The 24,157-nt window shown below is 42.2% G+C and overlaps 1 protein-coding gene across 4 annotated transcripts in view; it reads right to left on the reverse strand.

The window, feature by feature from the left end:
* The window catches only part of LIFR (LIF receptor subunit alpha), a 76,732-nt gene extending 75,273 nt beyond the window's left edge, over positions 1-1,459 (reverse strand). For 3 of the 4 annotated variants that reach the window (XM_078004406.1, XM_015139924.3, XM_015139921.3), the window contains exon 1: positions 344-659. The gene's annotated coding sequence lies outside the window, so the exon portion shown is untranslated. Of the gene's footprint in view, positions 1-343; positions 660-1,142 lie in introns of those variants that run through there. The other variant, XM_015139923.3, reaches the window with a different exon arrangement.
* Positions 1,460-24,157: the final 22,698 nt, after the last annotated feature.

Here is a 24,157-nt window from a genome sequence, read left to right on the forward strand (position 1 = left end):
GAAGCACAGGGACACGAAATCACCTGGCAGGTCAGCTCTCCAAAAGAAAAACATTTCAAGCTCCCTCCCATCCCCCAGGTAACCTCTGGCCTCACAACTCACTGCCGCGCGTGGGGCAGAAGTTCTGGGTGCTAGAGTCCGCGCCCCCCCGGGACACGAGGGTGACCCAAGGGCGCGCGGAGAGCGGCGGGACCTGGAGCGGCGCTCTCCGGGGTCACTCCCCTAGGACGCTCCGCAGAGCCCGGAGCGCTGCCCCACCCCGCCCGGGCCGCCCCTGGGGACCCCGCTCGGGGCTCAGCGGCTCTCCTGCCCCGCGCCGCGCCCACCCACCCCCGGCACTCACGGTACGCTCCCGCGCCGCTATCTTGCCATCCCCGGCCGCCGGCTCTGTCGCCTCGGCCGCCGCCCTGGGGCTGCCCAGAGCCCACAGCCGCCCGGGGGCAGGAGCCGCCAAGGAGGGGGCCGGGCACAACCCGCCGCCGCCGTCTCGCTTCCCCAGTGCCGGCGAGAGGCTGCTCTAGGCGGCCACGGGCGAAGGGCGGCCCGCTGCGCTCTGCGAACCCCGCGGGCCGCCGCCGCCGCCGCCGCCGCCGCCTCCAGAGCCGCCCAGAGGCAACACTAACGGCCACCGCCACGGCCGAGTCTCTCCAGCCGGGACTGCGGCGCGCGGGGGCGGCGCCTGCACGCCGCTCGGCTGGGGGCGCAGCGGGCCCGGCCCCGCCCCTGACCCGCCCCTGCCCCCGGCCCCGGCCCCGCCCTAACCCGCGCGCCCCCGCCGATCCCCGACCGCGCGCCCGCGCGCCCGCGGGGCTGCTCCAGGCACTCGGAGGAACGCGACCGCGCGACGGGCCCCGGACGCCGAGGGTGGTGCTTCCTCCTAGCCTCCGGTGGTGAGGCTGCTCACAGAAGGTCATGGAAGCGCAGGGGAGAGCGAGGCGGCCGAGCCCAGGCAAATCCTCGCGAAAGGCCCAGTGCACGACGGCCCTGCGGGGAGGACCGCGGCTCCCCGAATGCTGCCGCTGCAAACAGTGCCTTGAGGAGAGGAAAGCGCGGGACGGTGTTTTCGCCGCCTCTGTTACCACTGCACACACGAAAACCAGCTTCTGGGAGAGGGGGATGATTGTTGAGACTTTGCGAATTACCTAAACAGCCCACGGCCGAGGCGCCGCCGCTCGCGTTACCGCCCTCCTGCTGGGTGCGGGACTCCCCTGCCCGAGAGGGCCCGCTGGCGCGCCGAGAATATCCTGGAGCCATCTAGTCCTGCCTCGGAGGTGGGGTGGGCTTATTTGTGCGGAGCAGAAACGGATCCCTTAATGGGGTGAGATTTTTCCTCCGTACATTGTTCCCATTTCCGCAGTTTCACTTGGCCTCGGTTTTCTTCCAGAGTAATGACCAAATGAAATTAGCTGGAGAGCGTTTGATGGCGCAGGATCACGGTCTGAAGATGTTTACGCTGTATGCCGGACGCGTTTGATGGTGTTCTCTTCGGCACAATTAATTTTGCAAAGTTAAGAAATGTGCCAGATAGAGCCCCTGGCACGCAGTCAGGACTACAGACACACCTTGAGTAGGAAACTGGCTTGTTTGTTTCATCTGTGATTTATGTGATGCACCAGCACCAAGGCCAACGTGCTTTTTAAAGACCTTTGGATGAAATTCCAAAGCAATTTATAAATTGGCAAAATGAAGCTTGTTTTGTAAAATAACTCTTCCCTGTTGATCATGTAATTAAGTGGGCAACAAAACACCTGAAAGTACATTTATTGAAAAGTAGACTCCCAAAACAAAAATATGTATTTCACAGCTAGATACGGTCGCTATTAGTGTCCTAATCGCCAACTCCATCCATGTGTGTATTTTGAACACTGAAAACGCCTCCTGTTACCCCTGAGACCTTGTTTGGATAACATTTTTCTATTATAGGTGCTTGAAACTAACCCAATTTAAGATGTTTACCCTTTTTCTTGAGTCCTTGATGGTTTGGGAAATTTATCCTTATTCATATTGCACAATCCTGTCACTGTCTTTTCCATCAGGCACAGTGCCTAAGGTCCACAATATTTTTAGAGGCCCACAAAAAAAAATTCAAATCAGAAGGAAAAATATTTAGGTTTAAGAAAGTATTTTAATATAAATTAATATATTTGTTTTTGTACTAATACAATCTTAAATATATATATATTTAGTAGTGTAGTGTCCCTCTTAACTTAGATATGTGAGTATCGCTCAGATAAGTACCCTTAAGACAAATTCTTCCCAGAGACTAGGTCAGGAAAGGCTTTCTCCTGATGAAACTGTAGTTTCATAAATATATATATATATATTTAATGGAGTAAGGGGCTCAACGAAGGCAAAAAAGCCTAGGGCCCAAGAAAAACATGATGTGGCCCTGTTGCCTGGGGTTGAAAAATCCCATTCCATAAGAAGAATTTAGTTTTAAGCATATTACATAAAATGTTTCTGTGGCCTTGCTGTAATAGATAGATGGAGATTTGGAGTAGTGATAATGGTTAACATCCACCTGGTACACCATGTGTCCATTACCTCTTAATCTTCATAGCACACCTGTGAAAGCGGTACTATTCTCATACTTGGGGGGTGATGCAGGTTTTGTGGGGCCTGCAATTTATGCAATTTGGGTGGTCCTCTTAAAAGCAAATACTGTGTATTAGTCCGTTCTCACACTGCTATAAAGAACTGCCCAAGACTGGATAATTTATAAAGGAAAGAAGCTTAATTGACTCACAGTTCCACATGGCTAGGGAGACCTCAGGAAACTTAACAATCATGGTGGAAGGAGAAGCAAGTACCTTTTTCACAAGGAAGCAGGAAAGAATTGTGAGCGGAGGAACTTGCCAAACACAAAACCATCAGATCTCGTGAGAATTCACTTACTATCATGAGAACAACATAGGAAAATTGTCCCCATAATCCAATCACTTCTCTCCCCAACACGTGGGGATTACAATTCAAGATGAGGTTTGGGTAGGAACACAAAACCTGACTGTATCACACAGCATGTCCAGGTTGCCCCAGCACCACCCAGTAGAAGGGAAAATGACAGCGGGAAAGTCCAAGCGGAAAGAAACCTCAATTTCAGCTAATTGTGGTGACAAGATATTGCTTTTGCAAATTGTACATAAACACATGACCAGGTGAATGTATCGCCAAGGCTCCCGCCAAGGCCTGGGATGGAGGCCTAGAGAAGACGCCCGAAAGTTTATGCTGTGTGAGCTTCACAGAAGACCTGCCTTCCATGTATACCCATTTTACAGGTAAGAAATTTAGGAATTTGCCGCAGCTTCGAAGGAACACCACATTCCTTACACCACGCTGAGGTATAATTTGAAGAGTTGCAGTATACGCACTGTTTCACGAGAAAAAACAGAGTTTATATTTCTGTAACAAAGTAAGAGCTTTAAACATATGTTAGCAATATTTGACCAGGCCATAACCCAGCTTGGGGCACCTGACTGCTGTCTGTGCTGTCAAGAATAAATTTTTCTTATCTGTTGTATAAATATCTGAATTAATCTATATGGACTCCTGAAGGAATTTCATCTCAATTTGAAGTCTCATGGATTGACACTATTTTTACTTACTTTGTCATAGACCAGTCTATGTTGTAAATTCTAATTTATGTAATGTTTACTTTTTGCAGTTTCATGAAGTGTTGCAAAATAAGTATCAGAACAAGAACGTATTTTGTTTGATGCTTATATTGCATAATACAACGAGCCTTATCTCCATAAGTGTTTGTTGAATAAATAAAACAATGAAATAGAGTAAGTCACAAAACTAGAAGTAAAAGTGTAAGTTTTGTCACAAGTTGAAATTGAATGGGACTGAAGTAGCAAAATGTTGAGCTGTAAGTACTTGCTGGATAAGCAGAACTGACTTCTTAATTAATTATTTTGTGCTAAACGTTTGTGACCTTCTTCCCAGCCACTGGCTCTTCTTTCTGTTTTTGTTTTGATAATTTATTTTCTTTTTTGCAAATGCTATTGCATTTGAAATGCATCATTATATAATAATGTTCAAATGAAACAAAAATCATAGTCACACCTGTAATGAAAGTTCTGGAAATGAAACGCATTGTTTTTTGAACGGATCAATTACTCACAGAAACAGCAACCTTGAGTTGATGGGAGTTTTTTCATTAAATTACCTACATCTTGACCCTTAAACAGGCTTCTCTTTATGCGTGATCTAATATATATAGTGTTTATCAGTCAGCAGGAGAAGATATGGCTATGTTCCTGGAATAAATTTTGGAAGCAAAAAAAAAAAAAAAAAAACTACAAATTAAGCATAGTTTATTAACCTGTGAATAATGAGTGAAACTGTTTTTCATTTTAAGGCTGACTGATAAATGTAGATTTAAATTGGTTTATTTTGGAGCACAGTGTTGGACAAGATTCAAAACTTTAATTATATCCCTGTAACATAAAGACATTTGAGAGTAATCAGTTATTTTTCTCTAGATTTTATGTTCTTTACCCAAAGTGGTTTGGAATGCTATTTGAGAGACATGAAAAATATGACAAAGACCATAAAAAATAGTATCTGCTCAAAATTCTGTTTAGAATATTCTCTTTTAGATGCAATGATTTCAGGGTGCTATGTCCAGTAATTTGATAAATTATGTCTCTAGCTTGGCCCCAACAGGATTGCATTTTGTCTTTTTTTTTTTTCTAGACTGAGTCTTGCCCTGTCACCCAGGCTGGGGTGCAGTGATGCAATCTTGGTTCACTGCAACCTCCGCCTCCCAGGTTCAAGCAATTATCTGCCTCAGCCTTCCGAGTTGCTGGGATTACAGGTGTCCGCCACCATGCCTGGCTAATTTTTTTTGTAATTTTAGTAGAGATGGGGTTTCACCATCTTGGCCAGGCTGGTCTTGAACTCCTGACCTGTAATCCACCCACCTTGGCCTCCCAAAGTGTTGGGATTACATGCAGGAGCCACCACGCCCGGCCTGTCTTTTGTTTTATTTATACCATGCCTTCTTCCAAAAGGGACTTAAGGTGCTTTATTTACAATGAAAGACAAATATTTTTTAAAAAAGACAAGTTGAAATTCTGGCTGAGACAAACAATAGTATTTGAGCATAAAACTGAGCCCAAGCTTCCTCATAGCAGTGAAATAGGGGAAATGAAGGTTTGCATAGCTCTCATTGTCAAGTGGAAGGAGTCCTACAGTTTCATCAGGAGAAAGCCTTTCCTGACCTAGTCTCTGGGAAGAATTTGTCTTAAGGGTACTTATCTGAGCGATACTCACATATCTAAGTTAAGAGGGACACTACACAACAACAATTTTGGTTATCTTTTGGTGGCATACAGAGCTAATTTTTTTTTTTTCTGGTGATTAACTTCAAAATTGCTATTGTTGAAAGTAAGTAGTGAGACTCTTACCGCAGTTGTTTTGTTTTGGTTTTTGTTTTCCCTAGCCTTTGAAGTCAAGCCAATGATGTAATATCAAATCTTGGTTTTCCCAGTTCCCTTCTCTATAAAAAGGGGTTATTAAAAGTACCTACCTCATAGGGATATAGAGATGACAAAATGAGTTAATTCCTATCAAACCACTTACTGCTGTATGAAATTTACTGTAGCCTTCCTCAGCCAAGGTATATATATCTATTTTTTCCTCCCCTCTTAGAAGTTGTCTTATTGTAGACCATCTGAAATCCCTTTCGGAAGGATGCATGCATATGTGCCTGACGCAAAGTAAGCAATAAATATTTGCTGTGAATGTTATCATTATTATGATTTCTACTACCACTCCTAAATCTATCAAAGCAAATACAGGAGCCTACTTTGGGAGTGGGGTGATGGTTAGGCAGTTCTAGCCCCCAGTTGTCCTTACAGAGTAAAGCTTAGAGAATTATGAGGAGTAAATTGGTATCACTGAGATACCCATAAAGCAGTCATTTTCTCTTTGGTTCCATTGTATTGTTTACCATCACCTCGTGTCCTCTATGACTTCACTTCACTGTTTAATTTGAAGAACATGAAGTAAGAACACTTTCCCCTGATAACCCCCTAACATTTGCTTAACCTCCTGGGTCTTGGAGACCTCTTATACTCTTGGGAGACTAAATGGCACAGCTGTTAAAGCCAACTCTCTGAGCCAAAAGCCCAGTGTTGGGGATCCTGGGGGCACCGCAAATGTGAAGAGAGCCAGTGACAGGAGGGAGGGAGACAGCCCTAGCAAACCCTCTCTTTCCAGAGTGAACCCTGCCCGTCCACTCTTCTCTGCCCCCTCTCTATGTGGTTGTCCCAATGAACTTCTATCTGATTGGAATCTTCGTTTCACATTCTTGCTCTTCCTATCCCTAAGGAATCTTCTTGTTTCCCTTCTTGCCTTTCCCATCTTCTCTTCCGCCTCCGTCTTCACCTGTACCTCACTTCTTAGCCCTTGAGCCTCCATCCCTTTACCTCTTCCTTTTGACTTCTTGAGCACTCTCCTCTGTCCCTGCTTTTCTTTCTTTCCCCTTATTCTTTATGTGTTGTCCAGAGTCATTTAGGGAGGCAAAGCAAAACATTTAAATTGATGCTACCTTCTTTCTTATAGCCCATCATACATCCAGAATACTGGGCTAATATTCTCAGTTAAGCTAATGGATCCCACAAAAAAGCAATTGACTCCCTTGTGAGTGGTGATATGAAGCCCATTATTGAATGTATTCCTATGCTACTGCACTCAGTGCGTTGCCAGAGGCGTCTTGTGCAGATGGAGAAAGAAGCCAAAAGATTAAAGGATTGAGCTGAGGTCCAGCCAGGGGTGGTGGAGTGGTTCAAAATTGAACCCAAACTCCTTAAATCCTGAATATATTATTCTAAATAATGCACTTAATCCACAGCCTTCAATATTATGTACAAAACCAAAAGTCTAAAACTACAGGGGTGAATTTTTCTTTCCAGTTTCTGACTGCGAAGAATTTTCCGTGGTTACACATTTGCCAATAGGCATAATTCAAGGTCTCTGAAACACTGGGTAGGTGAAAAATAACTAGTCAGTTAAATAATTAATTTAAATAACAGTGATGTCCCCATGGTTTTCTTCGGGTACCTAATCTAGAACACTGCCTGGGTCTCATATCGGGAAAACAAAAGTAGCCATCGCTATGGCAGCCCTGGTAAACATGGGCATTTCTGTGGATGGTATTTCTACTGGAATTTAAGGTAACTGAGGATGCCACTCTCAAAGGGAAAGTCTGCAGCTTGGGATTTTTTTCTGTGACACACCCAAGAAATCTTGTGTTTCTGGCTATTTTGTTCCCAGGGTCTTAGACTTATTAAAGGGCTGACAGAAACCTTGCTACTACCCTAATCAATGTGGTATCCCACTCCAACGTGAGTTCACATAGAATTCCATTCTACCCACCCAAGTGGTCTTGACCTGGACTATTCCAATGAGTCTAACCTGACTGGGTTTTCTCTTAACTCTAGAAAAGAGAAACATAGCTGTGCAGGTGACTCTCAGGTTGGGAGATTAATATTAATTGGTTATTAACATAAAGAGTCCCCATGCTAGGCACTTTCTCTGTGTTTTTTATATGTAGGTATTAGTCTTACTTTACAGGTGAAGAGACCAAAGCTCAAAGGAGTAAAATAACAAAGATATGAACGCACCAGTCTGTTTAATTCCAAAGTCATCACAATTTATAATGATTTAGAAGATATTGACTAAAAGTGGGGCTCAGAATTCATAATCACCAGAAAACATTGAACATTTATTAAGCACTTATGGCATGCCAGGTACTGTCTACCAACTCAGCCCATCCTCCCTACAACCCTGCAAGTTACAGGGAGGGTTGTCATCTCCATTTACAAGTCAGGCAAAGAGGTTCACTAACTTGCCAGAGGCCACACAGTTATTGACAACAGTGTGATTCAAACCATGGCAGTCTGGCTCCAAAGCCCACACTCCTCACTCCTGGACGCTATGTTCCATTTCAGTGCTGGCCACTGAATCTTCTCCTACCGCTTCTAGTTTCAGGAGCTTCACTGGGATCTCACCTACCCCACAGTGCCTTTGTGAGTGAGGCTTTGACAAAGTTGGGTTTTGATTGAGTGCTGTCAAAGGCTCTTCTCAACCCAAAGGACATGCTCTGATTTCTGTCTTTCTTTAGTCCAAATGGTTCCTGTCCTTTGTCTCTGTTGGGTTGAATCTAATTCTTTCTCTCCTACATTCCTGTTTCAGGTTGTATTGCTCGTTGAGATAGAGACTGGCTGTTTCCTGTGGGTGTTGTTTGAGTGCAGAATTGTGTCTCTGTAGGACCAGCCCATCCCCCTTGCCCATACTACTCTCTTCTGCTTTGAGACCCCATGATTGGATTTTTTTTTTTTTTTTTTTTTTTTGAGACTACTGCCCAGGCTGAACCTCCCACCTCAGCCTCCCAAGTAGCTGGGACTACAGACACACCACCATGCCCGGCTAATTTTATTTTTTGTAGAGACAGGGTCTCATTATGTTGCCCAGGCTTGTCTCAAACTCCTGGGCTCAAAGGATCCTCCCATCTCAGCCTGCCAAAATGTTGGGATTACAGGTGTGAGCCACCACACCCAGTTCCCCATGACTGGATTCTCATTCTGCCACTCACCTCTCGTGGGTTACTCCTTTCTTCAACCTTAAAGTAATATTATATTCAAAACCACCAACAGCCGGGAGCATCCCTAGACACTCAATGATTTAGAGTGTTATTTTTGTCTATGCCATACATATCTGTATGTATATACTCTCTCTTTCTCTCTCTCTCTCTCTCTCTCTCTCTCTCTCTCTATATATATATATATATATATATATTTTTTTTTTTTTTTTGAGGCAGAGTCTCACTCTGTCACCCAGGCTGGAGTGCAGTGGTGCGATCTTGGCTCACTGCAACCTCCACCTCCTAGGTTCCAGTGATTCTCCTGCCTCAGTCTGCTGAGTAGCTGGGATTACAGGCTCCTGCCACCACGCCTGGCTAATTTTTTGCATTTTTAGTAGAGACAGGGTTTCGTCACGTTGGCCAGCTGCTCTCGAACTCCTGGCCTCAAGCAATCCATCCACCTTGGCCTCCCAAAGTGCTGGGATTATAGGTGTGAGCTTTCATCTATATTTTGCACAGCAGTTTAGTAAGGAATTTGTTGAAATTGTACTAGACTTATATTCAGTATTGAGCCCTGGATGTTCAATACTTTGTTTATCTTTAGAAAATAAAAATTTTCAGTTGAAGAACGCAGCATATCAGTATTCCATTAATATAGTTTTCAGTGTAACAGATATAACAATGAAAATTGTTCAATGAAGATTCCTTTCCTGCAAGTGGTAGAAATATAGCCCTCACTAATTTAGGCAAAAAAGGAAGGGGGAAAGATCATGAAAAAGAATATTAAGTCCCAAATGGCAGCATAGCTATTGTCTAACTAATTTAGGCCAAAAGGGAAGGGAAAAAGGTCACGTAAAAGAATATAAAGTCCCAGATGGTGACATAGCTATTGGGGAAGGTAAATTCCTACATGAAGGAAGGTGGGAAGGGCAGACAGTGCCTTCGTATATCCACAAAACATATGAAACGAGATGATGTATATGAGAAAGCATCAAGTGGAATTAAAGTATACCTCTGTCATCATTGTTGATTTTTTTTTTTTCTTTTTTGAGATGGAGCTTAGCTCTTGTTGCCCAGGCTGGAGTGCAATGTTGCAATCTTGGCTCACTGCAAACTCCACCTCCTGGGTTCAAGTGATTCTCCTGCCTCAGCCTCCCAAGTAACTGGGAATACAGGAATGCTCCGCCATGCGTGGCTAATTTTGTACTTTTAGTAGAGAAAGGGTTTCTCCATGTTAGGCTGGTCTCGAACTCCCAACCTCAGGTGATCCCCCGGCCTCGGCCTCCCAAAGTACTGAGATTACAGGTGTGAGCCACTGCGCCCAGCACCATTGTTGATTTTTAAAATTCAGTATTCAACAAATATTTATTGAGTACTTAATACATATGCATGCTAAGGAAACAACAGTAAGTGACACAAAGCCCTTTGTCTTATGAAGACTCTTATGAAGTTTACATAGTAAGACTCAAAACATGGTCAGAATGTCCTTGATTAGCCTGAGTTGCCAAAAAAGAAACTGTTTTAAAATTAATTTTTCATTGCTTTCTGTCTTTCATTTTTGATTCCTATCATAGCACTAGATAAAGTTTTAGATATACATGCTTAAAGCTGAGTATTTGATTTCTGAATGATTGAAGGTTAATTACAGCTCATAAAAATATTAGAATTAACATAATATTCAGCCTAAAAGATATAGGAAATATATTGTTCCTTTGATTTTTAAATCCCTTTTAGTCGCTTAAGGTTAAGATAAAGTTTGCAGTCGTATCAGTTGGTTTAAAATCAATATTTTCTTCATTTTAAGCATTTTCTATTTGCTATTCAAGGGAGAGAAAACCATAAAGGATCTTTTCTCCCCCAGCCACTAACACAGCAATAGATCTGCATAAAAATTGTTAGTTCCCTTCTTTTGTATTAATATCTCTATTCTCTTGTTCACTATTTTCTAAAGGCATTGAGAAGTTAATCAGAAGTTTATGAAAAAAGAGACTTTCTAATCAGAGAAGGTTGGGTAACACTGAGTTAAACAGCTTTATAAGTCACAGGCCTTTTTAGAACCCTTAGTTCATTGTGGATCCTCAATTATAACGTAATGTAATGTAATAGTATAATATATGGGAGGACACTTCCCAACATTCATTCTCCCTTTTCCTAGTAACAGTGTCTAAATTGCCCTTTGGGAAACCACCCATCCCTCATGCTTAGTCCCTGAGTTCTGATGAGTCTGTCCCCCATTCCTGGCCTTAGAAATGTTCATATGACAGGTGATTCATTGATAAGTGTTAACAACCAATTCTTCAAAAAAAAGAAGAAAATCCTTGATTTGTAGCATTTGCCATTTTCCGTGGTTCCAGCATTTGCCACTCTTACCATGGCCAACTTCAAGCTACCAAGGTGAATCACGGAGTTGGGAAGAGAGGCACATCATCAACTCCTGGGAACCTGCAGTGCACGGTGTCAGAGATGACCCAGTCTAAGTGAATCAGACCATTTATCCCTCTGGGCCCAGGACTCAAGCCAGACCAGCTCCTTAGGTCCAACTCCTTCGATGTTTTTAAGAACTATTGTGAAAGGGGCACCATCTTTCACTGCGTTCGTTGAAAGGAAGGAATTGGAACCAGTTCTGGTGATCTACTTTCCATGTGGTCTGTTTGGAAAGAGCCTGGCTGAGAATGTAGACCCTCAGAGAAGTGACTAGCAGAGCTGAGAGATGGAGAGAGACCACATTCTGGGATCACTGTTTGAGTCCTTGGATCTTGTCCAGCCTGAACCTCTGGACATTGCTGTTACATGAGCCAATAAATCCCCTTCTTTCTCTGTGTCTCATTCTCTTTCTCTTCGTCTCCCTCTCTTATCCATTATTTATTAATTTTTCTTTTATTAAACCTGTTTGGTTTTTATTTCATTGAAAGAATATGACTATTCTGTATTTCTCTTTTTTTTTTTTTTTTTTTAAGACAAGAGTCTCATTCTGTTGCCCAGGCTGGAGTGCAGTGGCATGATCTTGGCTCACTGGAATCTCCGCCTCTTGGGTTCAAGCAATTCTCCTACTTCAACCTCCCGAGTAGCTGGGACTACAGGTGCACACCACCATGCCCAACTAAGTTTTGTATTTTTAGTAGAGCCGAGGTTTTGCCATTTTGGCCAAGCTGGTCTCGAACTCCTGACCTCAGGTGGTCTGCCCACCTCAACCTCGCAAAGTGCTGGGATTACAGGTGTGAGCCACTGCCTGTCCCAACCATTCTGTATTTCAAAGAGCCTGCCATGAGCCTAATATTCCCCCAGACCAACTTGGAAACTGCTATTCTAGCTCATTCTCTCCCTATGCCTCACAGAGACTGGGTACTGTGAGTAACTGTCTTCTAAACATCTGATCTAACTGCTTTGTTGTAAAGGCTGTTCAGATTCAACCTATTCAAAATCGAACTCATATTTTCTTCTGAAAACATACTTCTCCTATGACTCTCATTTTCATTAACTCATGTACAAATTATGTGCCTGACCAGGGATATAACAGTGAAGATGATAAAGTTCTTGCCCTCATGGAGCCCTCATTCTAGAGAGAGAAAGAGACCATACATAAACACGTAGGTAAATAATGTGCCAATGGCAACTTGAAATAAGTGCTTTGGAAAAAAAATTACGTGGGTTTAAAGGGATAGAGAATGACAGCGGTTTCTACGGTAAATGGAGTAGTTGGAGGAGGCCTTCTTGAGAAGGAATTTTTGCGCAGAGAGGGCTAAATGAAATGAGACAAGGGCCTATGAGAGTTTCTGGGGGACCAACAGGCACATGGTTAGCATGTTCCAGAACTTCAAGGAGGTCAGTGTGGCTGGAGTCCAGAAGCACGGGGAGGTTGGAGAGGTATCTGGGAGGTCAATTAGGTGGGATGTTGTAGGCAGGATAAAGGACTCCTGAATTTCTTCTGCACATGATGACAAGATTTGGAGCATGAATCCCTCTGCCCCATGTGTGAGGAGTAGATTATAGGGGTGAAGAAGAGACACCACATTGAGGGGCTGAGTATAGTTAGTCAAGGGAGTGACCATGCTGGCTAAGACCACCCTCCTAGCTATGCTGGTTGGGCATGATCTTTGACTTTTTCTTCTCCTTCATTTGCTACATTCGTGCATACATGCCCAACTGGGGGTTTTGTTTTTATAATGCACTTTACAGCCATCAGAAGCAGGTTGAGTGTCCCAGGATGCAAACTCTAGGACAGAGATTAGTGTGGAAGAGGTTTATTGGGAGTTTTCTTGAGACAGAAGCTTGTCAAAGAGAAGGAAAGAAAGCACAACTGGGCAGAGAAAGAAGTTCAACTGCAATGTGGTGAGTTCTGAGGCTGAGATGGCCCTTCAGAGCTGTCCTAAGCTGTGGTGAGAGTTAGGGGCCTTTACACCCGCAGTGATGATCAGTCATTGATGCCACCATCCCAGGAAGAGGTCATGACCTTGGCCAAAGGCCCTCTTTTGGCAACATTCCCAGTGACTTGGATAATCTGATCATTATTACTGAAGGGGAGGTCTGGACACCATATCGCAACATCCTGGTACCACATCACCCATTTTTACACTTGTCACTGAAACTGCCTTGATTTAATTCCTCATTCTTCCTGCTTAGATTATAGCCCACCATTCTATCTCGAGTTATACTCCAAAGTAAAAGTCAAGTTAGTCCTTATTGCCTTCACAATGACATTTAGACTCAGCACAGCATTGAGACTCTTCAAGAGCCAGATGTCATCCCCTACTGCAGGGGTCACCAGCCTGTGGCCTGTTAGGACCCAGGCTGCTCAGCAGGAGGTGACAAGCAGGTAAGTAAGCATTACCACCTGAGCTCCACCTCCTGTCAGATCAGCAGCAGCATTAGATTATCATAGGAGTGTGAACCCTATTATGAACTGCACATGGGAGGGATCTAGGTTGCATACTCCTTATGAGAATCTAATGCCTGATGATGTGATCTGAGGTGGAACTGTTTCATCCTGAAACCATCACCCCCACAACCCCAGTCCATGGAGACATTTTCTCCCATGGAAACTGGTCCCTGGTGCCAGAAAGGTTGGGAACCACTGCCCTACTGCGTGTCTTACAATCTGGGCAGACAAGCCTAATTGGCACACCCTAAAATCGCACTGTTGCTTGAACCTGAAATGTTGCTTTTCCACTCTATTAAAATTCTATTCTTCAAGGCTAGATCAAATTCTACCTCCTCTTTCCCAAGAATCTTTATTTTAATATTCATTTCATTCTGCCTAGAGTGTGTTGCTTATTTGGTAGCTGGGTAAGTGCAGTAATGAGGACCCCATCATTTTATTCCCCCTCAGTTCCTTACAGCATTTAACATGGTGGACTCCCGATCAATGTCAGTTGACTTAGTCTGTTTCAGCCTTCGTCAATGACTAGATGATATCCTGAGTGGCAGTATAGCAGAAGGGTTACCAGCAGAGATTCTGGACCCATACTATCTTGATTCCCTACCATTTAATAGGTCCATAACACTTAGATAATTAAGCATGCTATACCTCAACTTACCCATCTGTAAAATGAAGATAATAATACCACCCAGTTCTTAGGGCTGTGGTTAGGATTAAATCTAGGTAGAACATTTAGAACAGTGGCTGCTATTTAATAAGTACATGTAAGTGTTGGCTTATAAAGGTACCTAAAGATTATTTGGGGACCTGCCCAAGTCATCAGTTCCCAAGGTGGCCAATGTTCATCAAGACTGTCCCAGAAGAGAGTGCGGTTCTTGCTGAGATTCTGTGAAGAGGCCTTCATACAGTTCTTCTGTAGAAAAATATAATAGAGTTCTTGTTTTCCTCTTATGAGCATACCTTTAATGAGTGAGGATTTTCTTACAAAACATTTTGGAATTCTGTGCTTTCCTGAGGCTCTTTTGGTCTGGACTTAGACTGTGTTTTAGAATGAACATTATGCACTTTCCCAGTGTTGCAAGAAAAAAAAAGTACAAAGCATCATATTTATAAGTGAATAGATTCATGGACACTCTAGAACTTAGAGTTCTAAAGAGTTTAGAGTAAGAACTTAAGAGTTTAGAGTTCACCTATTGCAGGAGACAAGAAAACAAAGAGATTAAGTGGCTTGCCTAATTAAAGGACAAAGTTACTTAATAACGTTAGCCAATTTTTATACGAAGATGCCATATTTTCAGCATGTATAATTCAGACAAAAGTAGATCTAACTTGCTAAATCTCCACAGAACAAATAAAGGAACTCTTGTTTAATTTTAAGGCTATTGTGTTATTTAAAATTTATCCTAGATTTGGTGCAATACTTACTGGTCTTATAATTAGTTACCTTTTCTCATGAGCAAAAATAGTTACCATAATTATTCATTCATTTGTGTATTCATTCATTACTCAAAAGCCATTTGTGAGTCTCTTTTATGTACGAAGCACTGAACTAAAAATTGGAAACTTTGAAAATGAATAAGCCCTAGTGTTCTGTGACTGGCTCACATCTGCAGAATCTGTGTGTCTCCTGAGTAGTCCAAATTTAAGCAACTTCAAAATGTGGGTGTAGGCTGCAACTCGATCTTCATCATCCAGAGGTTAAATATTGTTAGCCACAACATCAGTGATCAGATTCAGAGCCAAGGTGGAGCTATATACAACCAGTTATCATTAAGTGAGCATCGTTCTCTAGAAACAAGCAAATAATATGGACTGGTCAGCCGGGCACAGTGGCTCACGCCTGCAATTCCAGCACTTTGGGAGGCTGAGGCAGGCAGATCACTTGAAGTCAGAAGTTCGAGACCAGCCTGGCCAACATGGTGAAACCCTGTCTCTACTAAAAATACAAAAACAATTAGTCGGGGGTGGTGGTGGCTGTCTGTAGTCCCAGGTGCTCAAGAGGCTGGGGCAGGAGAGTCACCTGAACCCAGGAGGCAGAGGTTGCAGTAAGCCGAGATTGCACCATTGCATTCCAGCTCAAAAAAAAAAAAACAAAGCACTAGTCTCCTTCTCCTCCTCTCCTTTGCTCCTACTGATTGAGCTGTACAAAAGCCAGAAGAAAAAGATGACATTACAAATTTTGTAGCACAATGTCTTGTTATCATAATGCAATATTAATGCAGGTATTATGTTTCTATGGGATGTTAAGTATAAAGTGAAAAAAAAAAAATCCCATGGTCAATGAATTTGGAAACTTCTGGTTAAACAACCTTAAAAATGTGTCTTTTAGTGTGCTTCCTTTTCTGAACTTTTAGCATGCTAACATGCATCATGAATCTCTAAGAGAGGCTAAAACATTTGACCTAAGTCAAACTAACTTGCCTGTGGAATCTTGTTTGCAGGGAGGGCATTGCTCATGAATACTTTCAAACCCAAGGTCAATTTTGTAAGTTTCTGTAGTTCATCATCCATTAGGTATTGTTTTTTTCTAATAAAAAGTATTGTTTTTACTATAGCTTAAGCCCTCTTTGTCTTTGAATGTTATTATGGAGAAAAATGATTCAAAATCATCTGTATAAAAATGTTGTCTTTACTTGTATATTAGTCTCTTCTCACATTACTATAAAGAAATACCTGAGACTGGGTAATTTATAAAGAAAAGAGGTTTAATTGGCTCACAATTCTACAGGCTATACGGAAGCATAGCAGCTTCTGCTTTTTGGTGACCTTAGGAAGCTTCCAATCATGCAGAAGGCAAAGAAGGAGCAGGTGTCTTACATGGCAGGAGCAGGAACAAGATAGATAGAGTGAGGGAAAGGTGCTACACACTTTTTAAACAACCAGATCTTGCAAGAACTCACTATCATGAGAACAGCACCAAGGGGAGGGTGTTAAATCATTCATGCTACCACCTGTTTATCCAGAGCTTATGACACACATCTCCAGTCTATCCTATTGCTCCTCCTGTGCGGGGCTGAAGCGGGGTCAGAATATCTTTCCAATGCTATGCTTCAGGCAGTCATTTCCAATCCATGAAATGTGACCTGCTGGATTGAAATGAATTTGCCATAGTTGTTAACAATAGCTACCCCTTAATAGCACACCTACTACATGCCAAGCACTTTGTGCAGCCTTTTACTTAGAATTTGTTATTTCATCTCCTTTTTAACTGCCATCGCAGTGGTCTAAGTCACCACCATCTCTCACCCAAACTGTTGTGATCACCTCCTAACCAATCATACTCCTTCCCTACACACTAGGGAACAGTTCAAACTGTGCGCATGGTCTATATAACCTGCAAGACGTGGCTGCTGCAGCTTTCCCCATCTTTGGTCCTGTCACTCTCCTGTGTTCTAACCATTGATCCACAGCTGGATTTCAGGTTTGGAAATTCAGCCTTATTAGTTCACTAAAAGGGAGCAAAACTCTAGAGAATCAAATCACAGTAATGAGCCCACAGAGCTTAATGTGTATTGCACAATGCCAATTTACTAATTTAAAATGAGAAATGCAACAATTAAACCCACCAGATGTTTGTATTGCTTGTCTGTGACTTCTTTCTGGAAGTTAGAAGTAGCCATTAAGAGCTTTTGAGTTGAAATCAGACTGCTTGAGTGTGAATCTTGACTCTCCGCTTACTAACTAGGTGATCTCAGGCCAGTGGGCCAACGTGCCTTTCACTATCTACTTCACCATCACTAAAGTGGGGGATAATGATGAATCCTACCTGTCTGCGTTGTTGTGGTGAGGTGTGAATGCGAAAACACGCCTGTTACGTATTACCATATTAGAACAGAAGTTGATGCATGGTAAGCATTCAACAAACATCAGTGACTATCCCTAGAATGAAAATCTACTGAAAGAACTAACTTAATATCAGAACAAATGAAATTAAATAATTTTAAACAGAATGTCTTTTGCCGGTGTGTTGACCTTGTAAGTTACTGTTTATGCATTCATCCTATTCAGTAGTTATTGACACCCAAATAATTTCAGACGTGATCAGAATCACTTGGTAGTCCCTCATCCCATAAATATAAATGAATGAATGGATGAATACTGAAATGCAAATTCACAAATCAGCATATATTTTTGCACTTTCCTGATTTTGTCACCACTCCCAGCCTATTTCCCAACCCTCTTTTTGCCTTCAGTTTAAAATGCTTAAAAAGCAATCAAGGGGCTGGGCGCAGTGGCTCATGCCTGTAATCCCAGCACTTTGGGAGCCTGAGGGGGAGATGATCACTTGAGGCTGAGGCTGGCTGATTACTCGAGACCAGCCTGGCCAACATGGTGAAACCCCATCTCTACTAAAAATACAAAAATTAGTCGAGCGTGGTAGCATATGCCTATAGTCCTAAGCTACTTGGGAGGCTGAGGCAGGAGAATTGCTTGAACCTGGGAGGTAGAGGTTGCAGTGAGCCGAGATGGCACCACTGCTTTCCAGCCTGGGCAACAGAGTGAGACTCCATCTCAAAAAAACAAAACAAAACAAAACAAAAAAAAGCAATCAAGGTAAGCCCACCACTTAAAAGCCTGGCCTGACACTGCATCTGGTCTTTCCCTTGCTCTCCTCTCTGCTTACTCATATCAGCCACACTCACTGTCTGTTTTTCTTACACATGCCAGGCTCCTTCCCTCTATAGACTTCCCTCATGCTATTTCATCTGCCTGAAATTTCTCACCCCAATTCTTGGCCTGGCTCTTGTCTACTTGCCTCAGAGATTCCTCCCAGACCCTCCAGACTGGTTAGATTCTGTTATTGCAATTTTCATAATTGTCATTAAATGGCCATTGTTTACCATGGGTATTCCTTCCCAGTAAAGTCAATGAGGATAAGGACACTTTTTTGTTTACTGCTGGATCCCCAGTCTTCAGCACACGGATAGGTAGTTAATCATTGTTGAATGTATGAATTTAATCTTCTTAACAATTTTCTGTAAGGGAAAGTCAAGGCTTTGAGCTGTCAAGTGACACACTCCAGTTACACAGTCACACTCAGAGCAAGTTCAAACTCAGATCTTTCAACCAGAGCCCTTTACTACCCAACACTGCTGCCACTTGGTTTCTGCAAGTTACCTAGCTATCTAAGCTCACCATCATTTTCCTTAGCTTAGACTATGCTCTACTTTGCATCCTGATGGTCACAGTCTTTTCCTAAACTCTGGACTTTTGCTTTCATTCTTGAGCCTATCCAAACCTTCCCTGTAATATCTATACACATTGTTTTACCTCTCTAGCTCGAAGATGTTATATTTCATCCTATCAAGACATCTTTTTTCTCTTGCAACCCTGCAATTCCACACCTACATACATACTCAACAGGAACTTGTGCGTGTTTTCACCAAAAGGCATGTACTGAAATTGTCACAGCACACTATTCATAATAACTCCAAACTGGAAACTATCCACATGTCCCTCCAAGTAAAACAGATCAACTGTTTTGTATTCATATGTCATATTATATAACAGAGAGAATAAATGCTCTAAACTTTACACAACACAGATGAATCTCACAAAATGTGATGTTGGAGGAAATAAGTCAAGAACATTTTATGTGATTCCACTTAGAAAAAGTTCAAAAACTGGCAAAACCAATTTACAGTATTAAAAGTCAGGAATGGTGGCTACTCTTGAAAGAGTAGTGATTGGAACGGTATGGTGGGGGCCCCAGGGTACTGACAATGTTCTGTTTCTTGGTGTTTAGCTTATAAAAATTCATCAATATATACATTTATGATACGTGCACTTATATTTATGTATATTATACTTTAAGAGGTTTTATAAAACAACTTTGTGTCTGTTTGTTTCTGATTACTTCAATTTACAGAGACAAGTTTGCAACCTGATGCCATTGTCTGATGTGCTGGTTACCCACTATTTGCCCAGAGAGAGCTTCCTATACATGGAAAGAGACCACTCTGAATTGTTTAAAGTCTAACTTGTGACAAATGTGAAGAACACAAGGCTGCCTGCCATAGACTGTCAGAAATCCACTAATGGCTGTGCTGAGTTCATGGGCAGCTGTGGTTTGGGGCACAGATTAACAAACACACATGACACAGTCTGCTGATCCAGAAAACGTGCTGGACTGGTTTCCCACCTCTCGTATCTCTTATCCATCCTCTGTAGGACCCAGAGGCCCCCCACCTATAGACTCATCCTTGCTCTGAGTTCTGGGACCAATCCTGTCCTTAGGGGGAAATTTAAAGAGACAGATTTGGGTAACTGAGATGACCCAGGCTCAAGTCGGTTTAACTCAGATACTTGGAATGGTAGGCCTAGAAAGGAACCTTGGGAAGATTGCTCTTTTTAGGATTTACTCCTGTGCCACTGGTTTTGCATTTTGTTTGAGAAAGAGATACAGAGGAAGGTGATGGGGGAAGGGCATCATAACCTGTGGAAAGAGCATAACTTTGAAATCACACTCCTGGGCCCACATACTAATGCCATGGTTTAATCAGCCATGTGGCCTGGTAATATTCCTCCCTCAGCCTCTGTTTCCTCATCTCTATGGTAGGGATAAAAGAACCAAATTTAAAGTTGTGAACATCAAAAACCACCCTGCTGGTCTAAGTCACTATCATCTCTTGTCTGTTATTGCAATAATCTGCTAACAGTTCTCTCTGCTTCCTCCTTGCTCCACTGCCATCTGTGGTCAACATCATATCCAGAACAATCCTGTTTAAAAATGTAACTTGGATGATTATTCCTTTTGCTTAAAACCTGATCATGCCTTTCAATTTCTCACAGGTAAGAGCCAGAGTTCCTATGATCATCTAAAACAGGCACAACCTTGCTCAACCTTGGCACTCTTGGCATCCAGAGCCAGATAATTTTTGGTTAAAGAGGGTTGGCCTGTGCATTATAGGCCTAGCTTTCCATGACAGACTTGCTGGCATTTTCTTGGTTCCAGTTGACTATAATGCGAGCCAGCACTTGGAGTCATAGAAACAAGATACCATCCGATAAGCAAGCAACTACAAACGCCAAGAGTGAAAGAAGGCTTGGAGGCCTGGCTGGTTGTCATTTTTAAGGTGTTAACGTGACATTAGACAGTTTCTTTGGCAGGTATCACAATAGTGTCAGCAGGGAATCATCTGGTTACAGTAGTTAGTTGCCTGTGATAAGAAAGGATCAAGTAATCAAGTGCGTATTATTTCTATCTCAGGTTTTCTTCATGCCTGTTACGGGGAGGGATTTGGGGCAATATTCAGACACATTCAAAGCACAAAGTTGTGAAATTAGTCAAGCAACAGTCTGAAACTAAACTTGTAAGTAGAAATAGATCTGTGGACACAATCCTAAAGTGCTCACATAAGCAAAACCATTGATTGAACCATACTGCGTTTGTCTGAGATAAAATTGGAAATCATTGATCAAGCTGTCAGTGGAATCGATTTGAACTGACACTGATGACATAAACAGATACTGAAAGTTATAAGAATTTCATGAAAAGCTCAAGGCATTCAAAGACACTAGTTGAAAATATTTTTATGATTTGGTTTCTAAACATCTGGTCATGGCATCCAGCCAACTCATTCTCCTCCCTCTCCTTTCTTCTCATTCTGACTTAACGTCTGAGTATGAAGCTAACAATGGAGGAGGAAGCAGTGCTGATTGATGGAAAGAAACAGATATTTGAAGCTACGTTTTGCGTATCTAGATCTAATTGTAAGTGGAGCCCTGATTTCAGCTGACTGACACCTGTCGTTCTGCCTACCTACCTACTCCTTACCTTTCTGGTTATTCCCTACCCAGCTGTCAGGACTTCCACTTATCAGACCTGGCCAAATCTCCCCAGTGCCAGTCATCTGCCTAGACTACCCCTTCACTTGTTCCCACACTGTCCAGGTGCCTGCCTAGTCTTCCTCCCACAAGAACCTGCATACCCTCCTCTTCCTGCCTGCTGACTGATAGCATCCCTACCTCCCAGACGCCTTCCCAAAAGTCTTATCTCCAGTTCTGACCTGTCCTACCCCGTCAACCAAGAACTTCATCCTCTCAAAAACCATGGACGTTTTAGCTCTGTAACCAATGTTTGTTTTGCTTAAGACAGTTTGAATTAAATTTCTGTCACTTGCAACTGAAGTAGCCCCTGATCTTCATTGGTAACAAAACTTAATCTTTTTAAAGCAGATTGGTTTTGGTTTTATTGTTTGAAAGAGCTAAGGGTCATTTAGAATCAGGCTTTTTGAACAAGATAGGCATTTAAGCATGAAAGTATCATTTGTGCATAAAATATTTTGCACAAAATATAATGAATATAAACTCAAATGCGATAAAACTGATTTCATACATGCTTCCAGGAATTCAAAGGAAGACCCTCCACGGTGCCTTCTTAAATTGAAATGACGTTTATTTAAATGCATGTTATCACATGACTGTTAATCGAACGGTGGCTTTAGAGAGGCATTTTCCAAGGTGTGGTTAACAGATCACCTGCATTGGTAATAGCTGGTTTAAAATTCAGATTCCTAGAACCCATCCAAGGCCCATTAAATCAGAATTTCTCAGAATTGAGCTTATGAATATTCTTTTCTTTTCTTTTCTTTCTTTCTTTCTTTTTTTTTTTTTTTTTTTTGAGACAGAGTTTTGCTCTTGTTGCCCAGGCTGGAGTGCAATGGTGCGATCTTGGCTCACGGCAACGTCCACCTCCCGGGTTCAAGTGATTCCCCTGCCTCAGCCTCCAGAGTAGCTGGGATTACAGGTATGCACCACCATGCCCAGCTAATTTTGTATTTTTAGTAGAGAAGGGGTTTCTCCATGTTGGTCAGGCTGGTCTCGAACTCCCAACCTCAGGTGATCCGCCTGCCTTGGCCTCTGAAAGTGCTGAGGTTACAAGCGTGAGCCACTGCGCCCAGCCAAGAATACTCATTCCAGGTAACTACTAGACACCATTTCTTTTTTTTTTTTTTTTTTTTTTTGACAGAGTCTCACTCTGTCACTCAGGCTATAGTGTGTAGTGTAGTGGTGTGCTCACTGCAACCTCTGCCTCCTGGGTTCAAGTGATTCTCATGCTTCAGTCTCCTGAGTAGCTGAGATTACAGGTGCACACCACCACACCCAGCTAACTTTCTTTTTGTATTTTTAGTAGAGACAGGGTTTCACCATGTTGGTCAGGCTGGTCTCAAACTCCTGACCTCTGGTGCTCTGACTGCCTCAGCCTCCCAAAGTGCTGGGATTACAGGCGTGAGCCACTGCGCCCAGCCTAGACACCATTTCTTTAAGACATGTTTCATATATATGTATTTTTAGTTCACCTTCAAGTGTACTGTCCTAACCTAAAGAATAATTCCAAGAACACTTCCTCATTTAGACAATCAATACAGAATGAGTACACCTGTGAAAAGTGGTAAAGGTTCAGATAATTTAGAAATACTTTGAAGTAGAAGGCATTAGTCAGCTTAGGCTCAGTTAGCTGGTAACAAATGATGCAAAATATTAATGGCTTACAATTTCAAAGACTTATTTTTTATGCATTTCCATTTCCATTCAAGGACTCTCCAGAACTCTAAGATGTCAGAACAAACTTTGGGACATAGCTGGTCTTGTGGCAAAGGATAAAAAGAAAAGATGAACTACACCTGGCTCTTCGAGTGTCTGATAGAAGCAACACACCTTACCCACAGCCATGTTACTTTAGCCAAAACAGGTCACGTGGCCACAGCTGGGGTCAGTGAAGTAGAGAGGGATAACATTTCTACAGAAGAAGGATACCACAGGGAGGAGCAGCCGACATTTTGAACAGAAATATAATCTGCTATATAGGACATTTCATAAAGTAGGTCAAATGTTTTTTGGAAAAAAAAAAAGAGAGGAATCTATGTATGGTCAGATAAATGTAGGAACTCCTACATAATACCCATCTCTAGAGCTATGCAATGTAAACCAGCACACTGAAGGTTCTCAGAAGTCCTGCAATAGAAAAATAAAATCTAGATTGTTTAACCCCAAGTTTCCAAGGTTTGTTTCCATGAAACATTTTCCAAACACCATCTCAACATACCTCAATAATTTGAGGTATACTCACCAAGAAAGTCATTTATGTTATAGACAAAATACTGTAATACTTTCTTCTACTATAAAACTTTCATTTGAGCTTTTCCTAATAGAATGTTGCATAATAAACTCTGTGTAGCTTTGAGCTATTCGTATGTTTTTAAAAATGTAGTATTCTACTAGGTCATCCAAAAACCTGGGGAATTCTATGCAAATATCTTAATATTCTTTGAACTAGTTACAGGCTGTTGAAATGTAATAGTGTTAATGGAGAACACATAAGAGGTGACTCTAATAAGCTAGCTCTTCTAGGTAAAAGAGTGTTCCAGAAAGGATTTTAATTTTAAATCCTTCTCATTACTATGTTTGGAATTAGGCAATTCCTGTAAATTGAAGCAATGCACTTTTTTCCCCCATTTATGGGAATCTGTCATTTTAGAAGTTCATGAATAAGTTCTGTAGTTATAAATTAGTATGAGTACTTACATCTATGAGAGTCATCATCAGGGAAGCTCATTTTCTACTTTTTCTCCACCTCCACCCAAATGCATCTTCGCACCTCCTCCACTGGGACACTTATAAGGTACGACGTGATTTATGCTGCTGTGGAAGTGGAGGTTCTTGTTTCTCAAAGTCACTATGGCTGGACT

This window comes from Macaca mulatta, chromosome 6 (assembly GCF_049350105.2).
Source record: "Macaca mulatta isolate MMU2019108-1 chromosome 6, T2T-MMU8v2.0, whole genome shotgun sequence".
Classification (NCBI taxonomy): Eukaryota; Metazoa; Chordata; class Mammalia; order Primates; family Cercopithecidae; genus Macaca; species Macaca mulatta.